At 41.4% G+C, this 15,360-nt stretch overlaps 1 protein-coding gene across 1 annotated transcript in view; it reads left to right on the top strand.

Annotated features, from left to right (window-relative positions):
• fndc4a (fibronectin type III domain containing 4a) overlaps positions 1 to 15,360 on the top strand; it is a 209,110-nt gene that overhangs the window by 175,445 nt on the left and 18,305 nt on the right. The window lies entirely within an intron of this gene.

Here is a 15,360-nt window from a genome sequence, read left to right as displayed (position 1 = left end):
TGGATCACAAGATCCTTCTGTTCCTCCGCACTGCCAAGAATCCTGGCTTTAACCCAGTATTCTATATTCAAATTTGATCTTCCAAAATGAATCACTTCCCACTTTTCCAGGTTGAACTCCATCTGCTACTTCTCAGCCCAGCTCTGCATCCTGTCAATGTCCCGTTGCAACCTACAACAGCCCTTCACACTATCCACCACTCCACCAACCTTCATGTCATTGACAAACTTACTAACCCACCCTCCACTTCCTCATCTAAAATCATTAATAAAAATCACAAAGAGCAGAGGTCCCAGAACAGATCTCTGTAGAACACCACTGGTCACCAAGTTCCAGGCTGAATAATTTCCATCTACTACCACCTTCTGTCTTCTATGGGCCAGCCAATTCTGCATCCAACAGCCAGATTTCCTTGTATCCCATGCCGCCTTACTTTATGAATGAGTCTACCATGGGGAACCTTAACAAACGCCTTGCTAAAACCCATGTACACCACATCCACTGCTCTACCTTCATCAATGTGTTTTGTCACATCCTCAAAGAATTCAATAAGGCTTGTGAGGCAGGACCTGATCCTCACAAAGCCAAACTGACTATGGTTTTCCAAGTAATCACAAATCCTGTCTCTCAGAATCCTCTCCAATAACTTACCCATCACATACATAAAACTGACTGATCTGTAATTCCCAGGATTATCCCTATTCCCTTTCTTGAACAATGGAATAACATTTGCCACCCTCCAATCATCTGGCACTACTCCAGTGGACAGTGAGGATGTAAAGATCATTGCCAAAGGTGCAGCAATCTCTTCCTTTACTTCTTGTAGTACTCTAGGATGTATCCCATCTGACTCGGGTTTTTATCTATCCTTATGTTTTTCAATCTTTTCAACACATCCTCCGTCTTAATATCAACCTGTTCGAGCATGTCAGCCTGTTTCGTGTTGTCCTGACAAACAACAAGGTCCCTCTCAGTAGTGAATACTGAAGCAAAGTATTCATTAAGGACCTCCCATACCTCCTTCTGGGCACAAATTCCCTCCACTATCCCTGATAAGCTCTACCCTCACTTTGACCATCCTCTTGTTCCTCACATAAGTGTAGAATGTCTTAAGGTTTTCCTTAATCCTACCAGCTAAAGCTTTCTTATGCCCCCTTCTTGCTCTCCTAAGTCCATTCTTCACTTCCTTCCTGGCTACCTTTTAGCCATCTAGAGCCCTGTTAAATCCTTGCTTCTTCAACCTTACGTTAGCTTCCTTCTTTGTCTTGACAAGATGATCCACATCCCTTGTCATCCAAGATTGCTTCATCCTCCCATCTCTTCTTTGGTTCAGTCAGACAAACCTATCTAGCACTATCAGCAAATTCTCCCTAAACAACCTCCACATTTCTGTCATGCATTTCCCTGAGAACATCTGTTTCCAATTTAGGCACTCCAGTTCCTGCCTAATAGCATTGTAATTCCCCCTCCCCCAATTAAGTACTTTCCCATACTGTCTGCTCCTATACCTCTCCATGGCTATAGTAAAGATCAGGGAATTGTGATCACTATCACCAAAATGCTCTCCCACCAAGAGATCTCGTTGCCAAGCATCAAATCCAATACGGCCTTCTCTTTAGTCAGCTTATCTACATATTGAGTCAGTAATCCTTCGTGGACATTCCTGACAAAAACTGCTCCATCCAAACCATTTGAACTCAGGAAGTTCCAACCAATATTAGTGAAGTTAAATTCACCCCTGACAACAACCCTGTTACTTCTGCTCCTTTCCAAAATCTGCCTCCCAATGAGCTTCTCTATGTCCCTGTTTCGCTATTGTTGGTTGGTGGGTGGGAGGAGAGGTAGGGGTCTGTAGAAAACTCCCACTAATGTGACTGCTCCTTTCCTGTTTCTGACTCCCCCCCATACTGACTTTGTGGACAAACCTTCCTCGACAACCTCCCTTTCTGCAGCTCTGATACTATCCCTGATTAGCAATGCCACTCCCCCACTTCTTTTACCTCCCCCTCTATTCCTTTTTAAATATCTAAACCATGGAATATCCAACAACCATTTGTACCCCTGTGATATCTAAATCTCCGTTATGGCCACAATATCATAGTTCCAAGTACTAATCCATGCTCTTAAGTTCATCAACCTTATTCCTGATACTTGCATTAAAATAGGTACACTTCTGCCCACCATACTGACTGCAACTTTGCCCTATCAACTGTCTATCCTTCATCATAGATTCGCTGCATACTGTGTTTGCCTGTTCATCAGATTCTCTATCCCCAAATCCATAGCTCTGGTTCCCACCCCCACCAAACTAGTTTAAACCCTTCTGAAGAGCTCTAGCAAACCTCCCGCCCAGAATATTGGTATCCCTCCAGTTCAGATGCAACCCATCCTTCTTGTACAGGTCTCACCTTCCCCAGAAGGTATCCCAATGGTCCAAATATTTGAAGCCCTCTGACATACACCAGTCCTGCAGCCACATGTTCATCTGTACTCGCTCTCTGTTCCTAGCCCCACTAGCCCATGGGACTGATAGTAATCCTGGTATTACTACTCTGTTTGTCCTGCCTTGTCGCTTCCAACCTAACTCCCTATATTCTCTTTTCAGGTCCTAATCCATTGTCCTAGCTATATCATCGATACTGTGACTTCTGGCCGCTTTCCCTCCATTAAGAGTCCTGTAGACCCGACCCTGGCATCGATGGTCACATCAATTGTACATCTCTGTCAGGTGTAAGAGTAAAACAGGGAAGGTGGATCAACCAATGTGAACAAGAGAAATCAGGGATAATGTTAAAGCCAAAGAGGAGGCATATAAATTGTCCAGAAAAAACAGTAAAACTGAGGACTGGGAGAAAAGGTTTAATTCAGAATGGGAAACTAGAATCTGAAAGCAAGGTTGCAGAAAACATAAAAAAAACTATCTGCAAAAGCTTCTATACGTATGTGAAGAGAAAATGACTGGTGAAGACTAATGTAGGTCCCTTGCAATTAGAACCAGGTGAATCCATGATAGGCAACAAAGAGATGGCAGACCAGTTGAACACATAATTTGGATCTGTCTTCACTAAGGAGGACACAAATATGACTCCATGATTCTAAATACTAGGGACCGGTGAGTCAAGCTTGAAGGAGGAACTGAAGGAAATTCTTTTTTGTCAAGAATTGGTGTTGGTGAAGTTGATGGCATTAAAATCCAATACGTCCCCAGGGCTGATACTCTGTATCCCAAAGTACTTAAGGGAATTGACCCTAGAAATAGTGGATGCACTGATGACCATTTTCCAGCATTTTGTAGACTCTGGAAGAATTCCAATGGACTGGAAGGTAGCTAATGGAACTTCTCTCTTTAAAGATGGATGGTAGACATGATGTGGAGGTGGACTGTGTTGGACTGGGGTGGACAAAGTCAGAAGTCATATTTCACCAGATTATAGTCCATAAGGGTTATTTGAAATCATAAGGTTTTGGAGCGCTGCTCCTTCACCTGCATGATTTTTGAATTTAAAAAAGGAGAGAAAATGGGGAAAATTGGAGGTGTAGTGGACAGCGAAGAGGGTTACCACAGATTACAACAGGATCTTGACCAGAAGGGCCAATGGGCAGAGAAGTGGCAAATGGAGTTTAATTCAGATAAATGCGAGGTGCTACATTTTGGGAAAGCAAATCTTAGCAGGACTTATACACTTAATGGTAAGGTCCTAGGGAGTGTTGCTGAACAAAGAGACCTTGGAGTGCAGGTTCACAGCTTCTTGAAAGTGGAGTCGCAAGTAGATAGGATAGTGAAGAAGGCATTTGGTATGCTTTCCTTTATTGGTCAGAGTATTGAGTACAAGAGTTGGGAGGTCATGTTGTGGCTGTACAGGACATTGATTAGGCCACTGTTGGAATATTGCATGCAATTCTTGTCTCCTTCCTATCGGAAAGATGATGTGAAACTTAAAAGGGTTCAGGAAAGATTTACAAGGATGTTGCCAGAGTTGGAGGATTTGAGCCATAGGGAGAGGCTGAACAGGCTAGGGCTGTTTTCCCTGGAGCGTCGGAGGCTGAGGGGTTTACAAAATTATGAAGGGCATAGATAGGGTAAATAGGCAAAGTCTTTTCCCTGGAGTTGGGGAGTCCAGAACTAGAGGGCATAGGTTTAGGGTGAGAGGGGAAAGATATAAAGGAGACCTAAGGGGCAACTTTTTCACACAGAGGGTGGTACGTGTATGGAATGAGCTGCCAGAGGAAGTGGTGGAGGCTGGTACAATTCCAACATATAAGAGGCATTTGGATATGTATATGAATAGGAAGGGTTTGGAGGGATATGGGCCGGGTGCTGACAGGTGGACTAGATTGGGTTGGGATATCTGGTTGGTATGGATGGATTGGACTGAAGGGTCTGTTTCCATGCTGTACATCTCTATGTTTCCATGACTCTATGGCATTAGCCTGACATCAGTGGTGGGGAAAATGCTGGAGTCAATTATTAAGAATGTAATAACATAAGCAGTGACAGAATTGGTCCTAGCCAGCATGGATTCACAGAAGGGAAATCATGCTTGACAAATCTTCTGGATTTTTTTGAGGGTGTGACCAGTGGATAGATAAGGGGGAATCAATAGATGTTGTGTATCTGGATTTTCAAAAGGCTTTTGACAAGGTTTCACACAAGAGATTAATAAGGAAAATTAAAGTTCATGGTATCGGAGGTATTGTACTGATATAGATAGAGAACTGGTTGGCAGGCTAGATGCAGAGAGTTAAAATAAACTGGTCCTTTTTAGAGTGGCAGGCAATGAAAAGTGGGGTATCAGAGGGTTCAGTGCTGGGAATCCAGCAGTTCACAATATACATTAACGGTTTGGGTGAAGGAATTGAATGCAATATCTCCAAGTTTGCGGATGACACTAAGCTAGGTGGTACTGTGTGCTGTGAGGAGATTGCTAAGAGGTTGCAGGGTGACATGGACAGACTGGCTGAGTAGGCAATATAATATAGATAAATATATGGTTATTTCGGTCACAAAAAGAGGAAAGCAGATTATTATCTGAATGGTGGCACTTTAGGAAAAGGTGAAGTGCAACGAGACCTGGGTGTCATGGTGGAATGCTCGCTGAAGGTTGGCATGCAGGTGCAGCAGGCTTGGCGTTGCTGGCCATCACAGTGAGAGGATCTGAGTATCAGAGTAAGGATGTTTTGCTGCAGTTATACAGAGCTGAAAAATGTGTTGCTGGAAAAGTGCAGCAGGTCAGGCAGCATCAAAGGAGCAGGAGAATCAACATTTCAGGCATAAGCCCTTCTTCAGGAATGTCCCGAAACGTCGATTCGCCTGCTCCTTTGATGCTGCCTGACCTGCTGCGCTTTTCCAGCAACACATTTTTCAGCTCTGATCTCCAGCATCTGCAGTCCTCACTTTCTCCTTGCAGTTATACAGGGCCTTAATGAGGCCACACCTTGAATATTGTGTTCCGTTTTGGTCTCCTGGTCTGAGGAAGGACATTATTGTTATTGAGGGAGTCGAGAATGTGGTGCTGGAAAAGCAGGTCAGGCAGCATCTGAGGAGCAGGAGAATTGGCGTTTCAAACAAAAGCCCTTCAATAGGAATGAGGCTTGTGACCCAAGGGGGTGGAGAGATAAATGGGAGGGGGATGAGTCTGGAGGGAAGGTAGCTGAGAATGCAATAGGTGGATGGAGATGGGGGTAATGGTGATAGGTCAGAGGGGAGAGTGGAACAGGTAGGTGGGAAGGAGGAAGATGGACAGTTAGGACAGGTCATGAGGGCGGTGCCGAGTTGGATGGTTGGATCTGGGATAAGGTATGGGGAGGGGAAATGAGGAAACTGGTGAAATCCACATTAATGCCGTGCGGTTGGAGAGTCACAAGGCAGAAGATGAGGCATTCTTCCTCCAGGCATCAGTGGTTAGGATGTGGCGATGGAGGAGGCCCAGGACCTGTATGTCCTTGGCAGAGTGTAGGGAGAGTTGAAGTGTTCCGCCATGGGGCAGTGGGGTTGGTTGGTGCGGGTCTCCCGGAGATGTTCTCTGCAGTGTCCTGCAAGTAGGCATCCTGCCTCCCCAATGTAGAGGAGACCCCATTGGGAGCAACAGATACAGTAAATGACAAGCATGGAAGTGCAGGTAAAGCTCTGATGGATGTGGAAGGTTCCTAGCTGCTATTGAGGGAGTCCAGCGAAGGTTCACCAGACTCGTTCCCGGGATGGCAGGACTGACATAACAGGAAAGATTGCATCGGCTGGCCTTGTACTCACTGGAATTTAGAAGAATGGGGGTGGAATCTCACAGAAACATACAAATCCTGATGGGACTGGACAGTCTAGATGCAGTGAGAATATTCCCGACGTTGAGCAAGTCCAGAACTAGGGGTCACAGTCTAAGAATAAGGAGTAACCATTCAGGATTGAGATGAGGAAGAATTTCTTTCCCGAGAATTATGAACCTGTGATTCTCTCCCACAGGAAGTCATTGGGGCCAGTTCATTAGATATATTCAAAAAAGCAGCTGAACCTGGCCCTTGCAGCTCAAGGGATCAAGGGATATGGAGAGAAAGCGGGAATGGGATACTGAAATTGCATGATCAGCCATTATCATATTGAATAAAGGGCTGAATGGCCTACTCCTGCACTTACTTTCTATATTTCTGTGTTTCTAAAATGTGCACGGCATCAGTGGATGAACATTCCATAAGTTGCACCAATTTATGGTATTTAGGCTCAGAACATGGACTCTTGTCATGACAGAATTACGAATTCTTAAAATCTTCTCTTATATTCTCAAGCAGCTCATGAACAAAAAACTTTCTAAGCAGATGAATAAGCACTATGAACTTAAACAAGCTGGAATTGAATCTAACTTATGTTCTTTAATAATGAATGAAAACCAGAATTTTCTATCTTTGCCACAATAGAAAATCTCTTGTGGACACACTCAGCTATTTATTAAGTGAGTTTTAATCCTTCTGAGTTTGTGCATGGAGAGACCCTCAATATACAGAACGCCCATCTCCAGTGCTGCAGGCAAACTCCACCCTCACCACTGGTAGAGCACCTGGCAGAGACCAGGCTGGTAATAGACTCACGTGACTGGGACAAAGTGATTGTCTAACCACGGAGGTGCATCTTTGTCGTAGTGGGACATATGTGTGGAGTGCAATGCCACAAAGGTGTGAAATCTACACCATCTGTTGTGTACTTATAAAGAACTATGTGGTTAAATGTGCCTCTGCTTTAAACAAATTCATTGAAGGACATGGAAGTGTTTAACACTGAATGCTCTGATGTGACAAACTGCTTGCCAATTTCTCTGACTGAAGTGTGACCAGGTTGATTACACTTTACTGTACTTGACTAGGACTAATATGATTCCAGTGGAAGGGATAAGCTTCATATTACTGATAGAAACTCTTCTTTGACTTGTTGGAGAGATACAATGCCTGAACTACTGCTAAAATATGTCACAATGCATCTCATCAATGTGGCAGAACAGTCTTTTCTCCTTTAGCTCTCTCTTGGATAGATAAGTACTTTGCTTTAAGATGAAAACAAGACAAAATGAATTCAACTAGGAAACAATGAGGACTGCAGATGCTGGAGATCAGAGTCGAGAGTGTGGTGCTGGAAAAGCACAGCAGGTCAGGCAGCATCCGAGGAATAGTAGAATTGATGTTTCGGGCATAAGCCCTTCATCACTCCTGAAATAAAATGAAGAAATGTTTTTGTTCAAGGTATTCAGCAAGTAAATATAACTCTGAGTGGGACAAAGTATTAATAAAAGTTTGAGGAAGAGAATTATTTTATGTTAGAATTTGGTATTTCCAGCAGAGAGAAGTGGACATTGAGGAATTGTGCTCAATACCCTTTAATCCCTACTCTATGTTTATAGTGAGCTTTGAGTCACTCAGAGTGTTGAATGTCTTCACTCAGAAACTGGTAAATAGTTGGAATTCTCTGCCTTGGATGGCTACGAAGGATCAGTCATTGAATATTTTCAAGACCGCGATGAACAGATTTCCACATAAAAGGGACATTGTGCAGGAAGATGGTGTTTAAGTAGCAGATCAGGTCTCATTGAATGTAGGAGCAATGACAAATGGCTGAATGACAAATTCCTTTTCCAATTTCTTAAGTTCTAATGGTGCCATCAGGAAGATGAAATAGGAATCATGTTCCTTGGTTACCACTGGGATTCTCGATTTGGAGGAACTGGTGTTGGATGGAGGTGTACAAAGTTACAAATCACACAATACCAGGTTAGAGTCCAACAGGTTTATTTGGAAGCACTAGCTTTCAGAGCGCTGCTCCTTCATCAGGTGGAATTCTGTTCACCTCATGCTGATAGAAGCTGCCACCGGTAATATTCTGGGCTTAGGCAAGGCTACTGGTAGAGAAGAGAATGGTCATTGTCTCTGAAAATGTTTATGAAGTATTGCCAAGTTTCAGCACCTCAACTCCATTTTATCAAAGGCAAAGGCTGTTTCAGAGCACTGAAATGTTTGCCTCGATACCGAACTTGACTTCTCAGAGTGAACTATTACCACTGCAGAGATTCAGTGAAATAATTTGGGCTTTGTGTTTAACCCTCCTATGCCTCAGGTCAATCAAATACCATAAGTCGATCACTCCAAATTCCAACCCCCCATGTACACCACTGCTGCCTCAAAAATACTTTGGAATTGGAAGTATGACCTAAAATTTCTACCAATCAGTAAACCTTGATACAATCTGGTAATGTATTCTTTGCTTTGAAACTATTTTGGGATAAATATCAAATACATAACAAAAACATTAAAATGCTGACTCCCAAGAGCGTTCTGTCCTGATCCCCATACCAGTTCAAACCAGTGTCTACAGAAAAACAACAAACACTGACCAAATACCTAATTGCAGAAGCAATCATCCTAACACCCACAAACAGAGCTGCATCAATACATTATTTCAACAAGCTACATCACACTGCAGCCTAAAGAAGGGCTGATGCCCGAAACGTCAATTCTCCTGTTCCTTGGATGCTGCCTGACCTGCTGTGCTTTTCCAGCAACACATTTTTCAGTTCTGATCTCCAGCATCTGCAGTCCTCACTTTCTCCTCCATCACACTGCAGCATCCAAGAACAACAAACAGTAGAAGAAAAATGCCTATACAATGTTTTCAAGAAAAATGGGTACCCAATAAACACAATCCGCTGATTCCTCAGAAACAAACTCAAACAAGCAGACACAATGCAACCAAAAATTATAGCCATGTTACCTTACTTCAAGGACATATTAGAAATGACTTCCAGATTACTCAGACCCCTTAGCATCATGGTAGCCCACAAACCTACCAACACACTTAAACAGCGACTAATCAACTGAAAGGATCCATTAGATACCACCATCAAAAATAACGTCATTTACAAAATACCGTGCAAGAACTGTAAAAAACACTACGTCAGACAAACAAACAGGAAACTTGCCACCAGGATACATGAGCACCAATGAGCCACCAAAAGACACAACCCACTATCTCTAGTTTCTATACACACAGACAAAGAAGGATACCACTTTGATTGGGACAACACACACATCCTAGGACAAACGAAACAAAGACACGCATAAGAATTTCTTGAGGCAAGGCATTCTAACCAGAACTCCATCAATAAACACATCGATTTAGACCCCATCTACCTTCCCTGGAGAAAAAAACCAGAAATAACATCACTCACCTTAAGAAACCAAGACCCATAAATAGAGAGGCAGGACATATACCAGCGCTTCACCAGAGATTCTCACTGGTGATGTTACCTAGTCATGGTGACAAAACACCTGAAAACAAACCTTCCAGCTCAGTGAACTAACTTGCATACATACTTGTTCACATTGTCCTTTTGGCCCTGCTCCATTCCTCTTTTACATAGCTGTAATGAACTTGCTCCTCCAAAAACAAACTTTGCAAACCATTACCAATCTCATAAGATCTACCATATTTGCTTTGCTAATGGTGTACTAACGGAGCTAAACTGATGTTAGGAGGGGAGGGACTATTAGGTAGATGAAAAGGAATGCAAAAGCAATGATTGGCAGCAGACTATAGCTGTGATGGAGAAGGCAATCACTGAAACCCATAGTTTTCCAGAGGATACATTGGAAAATACATCCTGTGATTGTTGGTTGGTCCTCTCATGAGTACTCCACTCTGTAATTCATCATCTCACACTAAAAAGAGAGGAGAAAGTGAGAGAGAGAAGCAGCAATTAGACAGAAAATAAAGAAGGAAATATAATGGAAGAGACGTTGGCCACCACGAATTGTGATATAGAAGGAGAGATGTGGAGAGCAGCACCATTTGAGCCATTTAAACATTTTTTGCTGTTAAGTAGGAAAGTAAGAACGGGTTTTATATTAAATAGAGGGGGCAAGGGACCTCATTTGGTAAAACATAGTAAATCACAGCTTAGAGATCAGGCAATGGAGAAATGTATTAATATAGAAAATTATAAATACACCATGATAGAAAGAGATACAACATATAAATCTAAAAGCAAATGAACAGGTAAAACTAGAGTTACAAAAATAATAAAAAGGACAAAGCTAAAGGCTTTGAATGCACATAACATCCAAAACAAAACATATGAATTGATAACAGGATCAGAAACAAATAAATACGACCTGCTAGCCATTGTAGAAACATTGCTGCCGGATCGCATACAGAACCTGAATATTGAAGAGTACATGTCATTTAGAAAAGACAGAAAGCTTGGAAAAAGGTGGAGGGGTTGTTCTCTTAGTTAGTTATGGTAATAGCACAAAATAAAGGGATAACCGAAGTTCAGGAAACCAGGATGTGGAAGTTGTTTGTATCAAGATGAGAAATGATAAAGTCTAATACTCACTTGTGGGAGTGCAACCATACAGTAGGATAGAGCATAACAATAGAGTCAATGGGAACTTGTCAGAAGGTACAAGGATATTTGTAGGGAATTTTAATCTACATCTAATTTGCAAAAAATAGATAGGCAGAGGTGGTCTAGATGTAGATCTTATGGAATGTTTTGAGAGTAATTTCTTAAAACAGCACATTCTGAACCCGAGAAAACATTTCCCCACCACTTGCCACAGACATGGTCTAATAGCTGAGTCTTTTAAGGTACAAACAGCTGATAGTAATGGTGCTGCTGAGCCACTCTTGATGAAACACATTGAAGTACCCACCGACAATATGTTTCGCAGCCTTGACACCCTCAAGTGCTTCCTCTAAGTCATGTTCAACATGGAAGAGTGATGATTCATCAGCTGGGGTTGGTGAGGTACATGGTAATCAGCAAGGGGTTTCTTTGCTCTCCACTGCCTGATATTAAATTGCTGGTTTGCCTGTACCAAAATGATTAAGACATCTGCATCTGATTGTCCTTTTGGCAGAAACAGAACACAACACGTACATCTGGAGCTAAGACCATTCAGACTGGCATTACCTCATGTGGCATTTCTGGAAAGTAAAATACCAATCTCATCACTTCTAGATTATTCCTTTTACAGTTTGTTAGTGTAGGATATACCTGCTCCAATTCTCCAAGTTGACGCACAGGGCTCTTACTTCTATATTCAGTCAATGTTTCCCACCAAGTGTTAAGAACCCATAAAGGCACATCCTCTTCATAAGAACATTTTACATTATTATCCCTGTAATTTGGAGTGTGGACTTCTTAGGTGGATGACACCTGAACTGCTAAATTCCTGATCTCTGTACTCACACACGCCAATGATTACCTTTTGATTTGGTCATATACACAGCAACATGTTCTGTTGTATCATTCTAGTGGCTTCTTTTACTTCTCAATTTTCCAATCATCTTACTTATACATGCTACCCATTTACTTCTTGAGTCATAGAGATGTACAGCACAGAACCAGATCCTTCAGTCCAACATATCCATGCCAACCAGATATCCTAAATTCATCTGGTCCCATTTGCTAGCATTTGGGCCATACCTCTCTAAACAGTTCCTATTCGTATACCCATCCAGATACCTCCTAAATGTTGTAATTGTACAAGCTTCTATCACTTCCTGTGGCACTGTATTCCATACGCATACCACCCTTTGCTTGAAAAGGTTACCCCTCCAGTCCCTTTTATATCTTTCCCCTCTCACCTTAAACCTATGCCCTCTAGGTTTGAAATCACCTACCCTGGCAAAAAGATTTTGGTTAGTCACCTTATCCATGCCCCTCATGATTTTATAAATTTATATATTTACAGATTTCACTCACAAGCCCTAGAGAAGCATTGCAGTCAAATAGATATTAATACTGCAATAAAAATGAAAGCCAGATGTTGATTAGATTACCTACAGCATGGAAACAGGCCCTTCAGCCCAACAAGTCCACATCAATCCTCCGAACAGTAATACACCCAGACTCATTTCCCCACATTTACCCCTGACTAATGCACCTAACACTATAGGCAAATTAGCTTGGCCAATTCACCTAACCTGCACATCTTTGGATTGTGGGAGGAAACCAAAGCACCTGGAGGTGACCCATGCAGACAAAGGGAGAATGTGCAAACTCCAGAAAGACAGTTGCCCGAGGCAGGAATCAAACCTGGCGCTGTGAGGAAGCAGTGCTAACCACAAAGCCACCATGCTTTTGTGCTCTTTAGATGATGGTTTTTCCTCAACAATAACTTTTTAGATTATGCTACACCATTTAGTTCTCAAAATCATTGCAAATGTAAATGGTGGACTTATTGGGGCTGACAGGTTCTCTCCAAAACTTTCATTTATTTCTCTCATTTTCTCATTTACACTGAAGCCATCAAAACTGTGTCTAGATTGTTTTTGTTTTCAGAAAGTCTCATTCAACCCAAATGAATCTAATTTAGTTCATTGTTTCAAATTCTTTATAAATGTCTTATCAAATTCTTGAAGTTATCAAAGTTATCAAATATTTTGTAACAAGGTGTGAAGACTCCATTCCAGTTGAAGCAAAATGTGCTAGTCATCATCATTTCAGCCATTACAAAAAAAATTTCCAAAACATGGAAACATTTGTATCTGGATTAAAAATCCCCTCATTTTTCAGAGTATCCCAGAATCATATTTCTGGCAAGTAACCATGATACCTTCACTCATTCCTTGATTGTTTATATTATTTAGAACCATTCACATAAGTGTCATTGCTTTCTTGTCTTCAATGTTCTGAAATTCAATAAGGTTAATCCAATTAGCCCAAACAAAAGGAACCTGTAAGCTTCCACACAGTGCAATAAATCTACAACTAGCCATGGCATTAAAATGACACAGACAACTCAGTCACAAGCATATGTCAATAATGGAAGCTTCCTCACAGTTACACCTGATTTCCAGAACTATAATTCAATTTCTAAACATAATGGTTCAAAGAAAAGTTTTTCCAACTTCTAACACTACATCCACAACGGGGAGGAAGACCAGGTTTTCAAATTTTCATTGACAGATCTCATATTTTCTCTAATTGGTGTGTGTCAGACCTTATTGCATCCCCATCTCAGAAAGATCCTCTTAAAAATCTCAATCATGTCAGATGAGACAATTGCTTTGAACGTACATAATATGAGTTATTCTTAGAACAATTCTACTACAATATTGTTTCGAGGTGTTTCACACATATTAAACACCATCAGCTTTAAAACGTACAGGACCAGATCAGAGAGGGTTAATGAATATTGACTGGTGAACAAACAGGCAGACACACAGAACCAGGACTGGGGCCTCAGCTTTTAACATTTATACGTGACGATGCTGCCCTTTTAACAAGGTTATTCTGTCCTTGTTTATTTTCAGAGGGGTTGTAAAGGCAAAGGTTCCAATAAATCTGGAAAATCTGCTTTAAAAGCCTTTAAGTGTTCTTTTAAAATACTTGTACAATGAAAGGGGAGTGGCCGGTTTTCCCAGTTCAGGGTTTAGTTTGATTTGGTTTTAGTAAGCTGTTTTGTTTGCAGCTACTGGTCAAGTTTTAGCTGGGAACCCAGAGCAGCTGCTGGACCCAAAGAAGCAGTTCCTTGCTGATCCTCTCTCTCTCTCTCTCTCTCTCTGTCTCTGATATCTCTCCTGTAAGAACTTGTGTTTCATTTGACCTTTTTTGACAAGGGTGTGTTTATGGGATGTTGCAAGTATTTAGAACTGTATCATTAAGTTGCAATAGAGATGGTGGGGTTTTCAGATAGGTTAAGTTATTCTAAATTCTGTTCTCTTCTGTTCATGTTTCATTCAGTAGTCTGTAAATAAATCTTCTTTTGCTTAAAACTGAGAGATTGGGCCAGCTGCATTACTTCGGGAATATCCACGTTACACTTGCTTAAAACAACTAGAAAAGTTAGGGTCTGGGCTACCTTCTTGAAATATTTTGAGGGGGTCTGGCCTGGTCCATAATATGTATTAATGACTTTGATGAAACAACTAAAGGTATGAATTGCTAATGGTGCTATGACACAAAATAATGAAGAGGTGCTAAGGAATATAAATAGGTCAAGTGAGAGGGCAAGTATCTGATAAATGGAATATAACATTGAAAAATGTAAAATTGTCTGTTTTGACAAGAATTATAAAGCACATTATCTAATTGGTAAAAGATTGCAGGGGTCTGAGATGCAGATGGATATGGGTGACACTAAATTTGTGTATAGCTGCAGCTGGTGTTTGTAAGGCAAGTAGAATGTTAACACTTATGGAGAAAATTGAATAGTAAAGTAGAAAGGTTATGCTTCAGTATGAATGAGTAGGTTATCTTTTGAGGAAAGGTTGGACTGGCTAGGCTTGTATCCCCTGGAGTTCAGAAGAATAAGAGATTGAAAAATGTATAATTTTGAAGGGTTATTGACGGGGTGCATATAAAGATGATGTCTCCTCTTGTGGAAGAATCTAGAACTAGGGGTTACTGTTTAAAAATAAGATGTCACTCATTTGAGATAGAGCTTAAGAAAATTATTTTCTCACAGAGGGTGGACTGCTATGTTCCCTCTACATATGTTTTTCTGTTGTTTAGACCTCTGAGTTCCATGCCATCAGCAACTTCCGAAACAGCATCTGGTTCAGCATGTACAAAACCTCCCAGCAGCCACGTTGCTGTGCAGCTTAGAGGGAACATTGGTCAAGTTTTTTTGGAACTCTATTCCTCAAAAGGTGCTGTAAGCAGGGTTTATCAGTATTTTTGAAAAGCAGAGACTGATAGATCCTTGATAATCAAGGGGTGAAAGATTATTGGGGAAATTCTGGAATGTGAAGTAATTAGATTGGCCATGATCTTAATGAGTGGTGAAGCCAGTTTGAGGGATAGATGGCCTGTTCTGCTCCTTTTTGTATGTTCACATGTTCTTTCTGCTATACTTAGAATTTTTATATTTAATGGC

This window comes from Chiloscyllium punctatum, chromosome 3 (genome assembly GCF_047496795.1).
Source record: "Chiloscyllium punctatum isolate Juve2018m chromosome 3, sChiPun1.3, whole genome shotgun sequence".
NCBI classification, from domain to species: domain Eukaryota; kingdom Metazoa; phylum Chordata; class Chondrichthyes; order Orectolobiformes; family Hemiscylliidae; genus Chiloscyllium; species Chiloscyllium punctatum.
The sequence above is the reverse complement of the archived record's forward strand: the minus strand, read 5'-3'. Positions and strand labels throughout refer to the sequence as shown.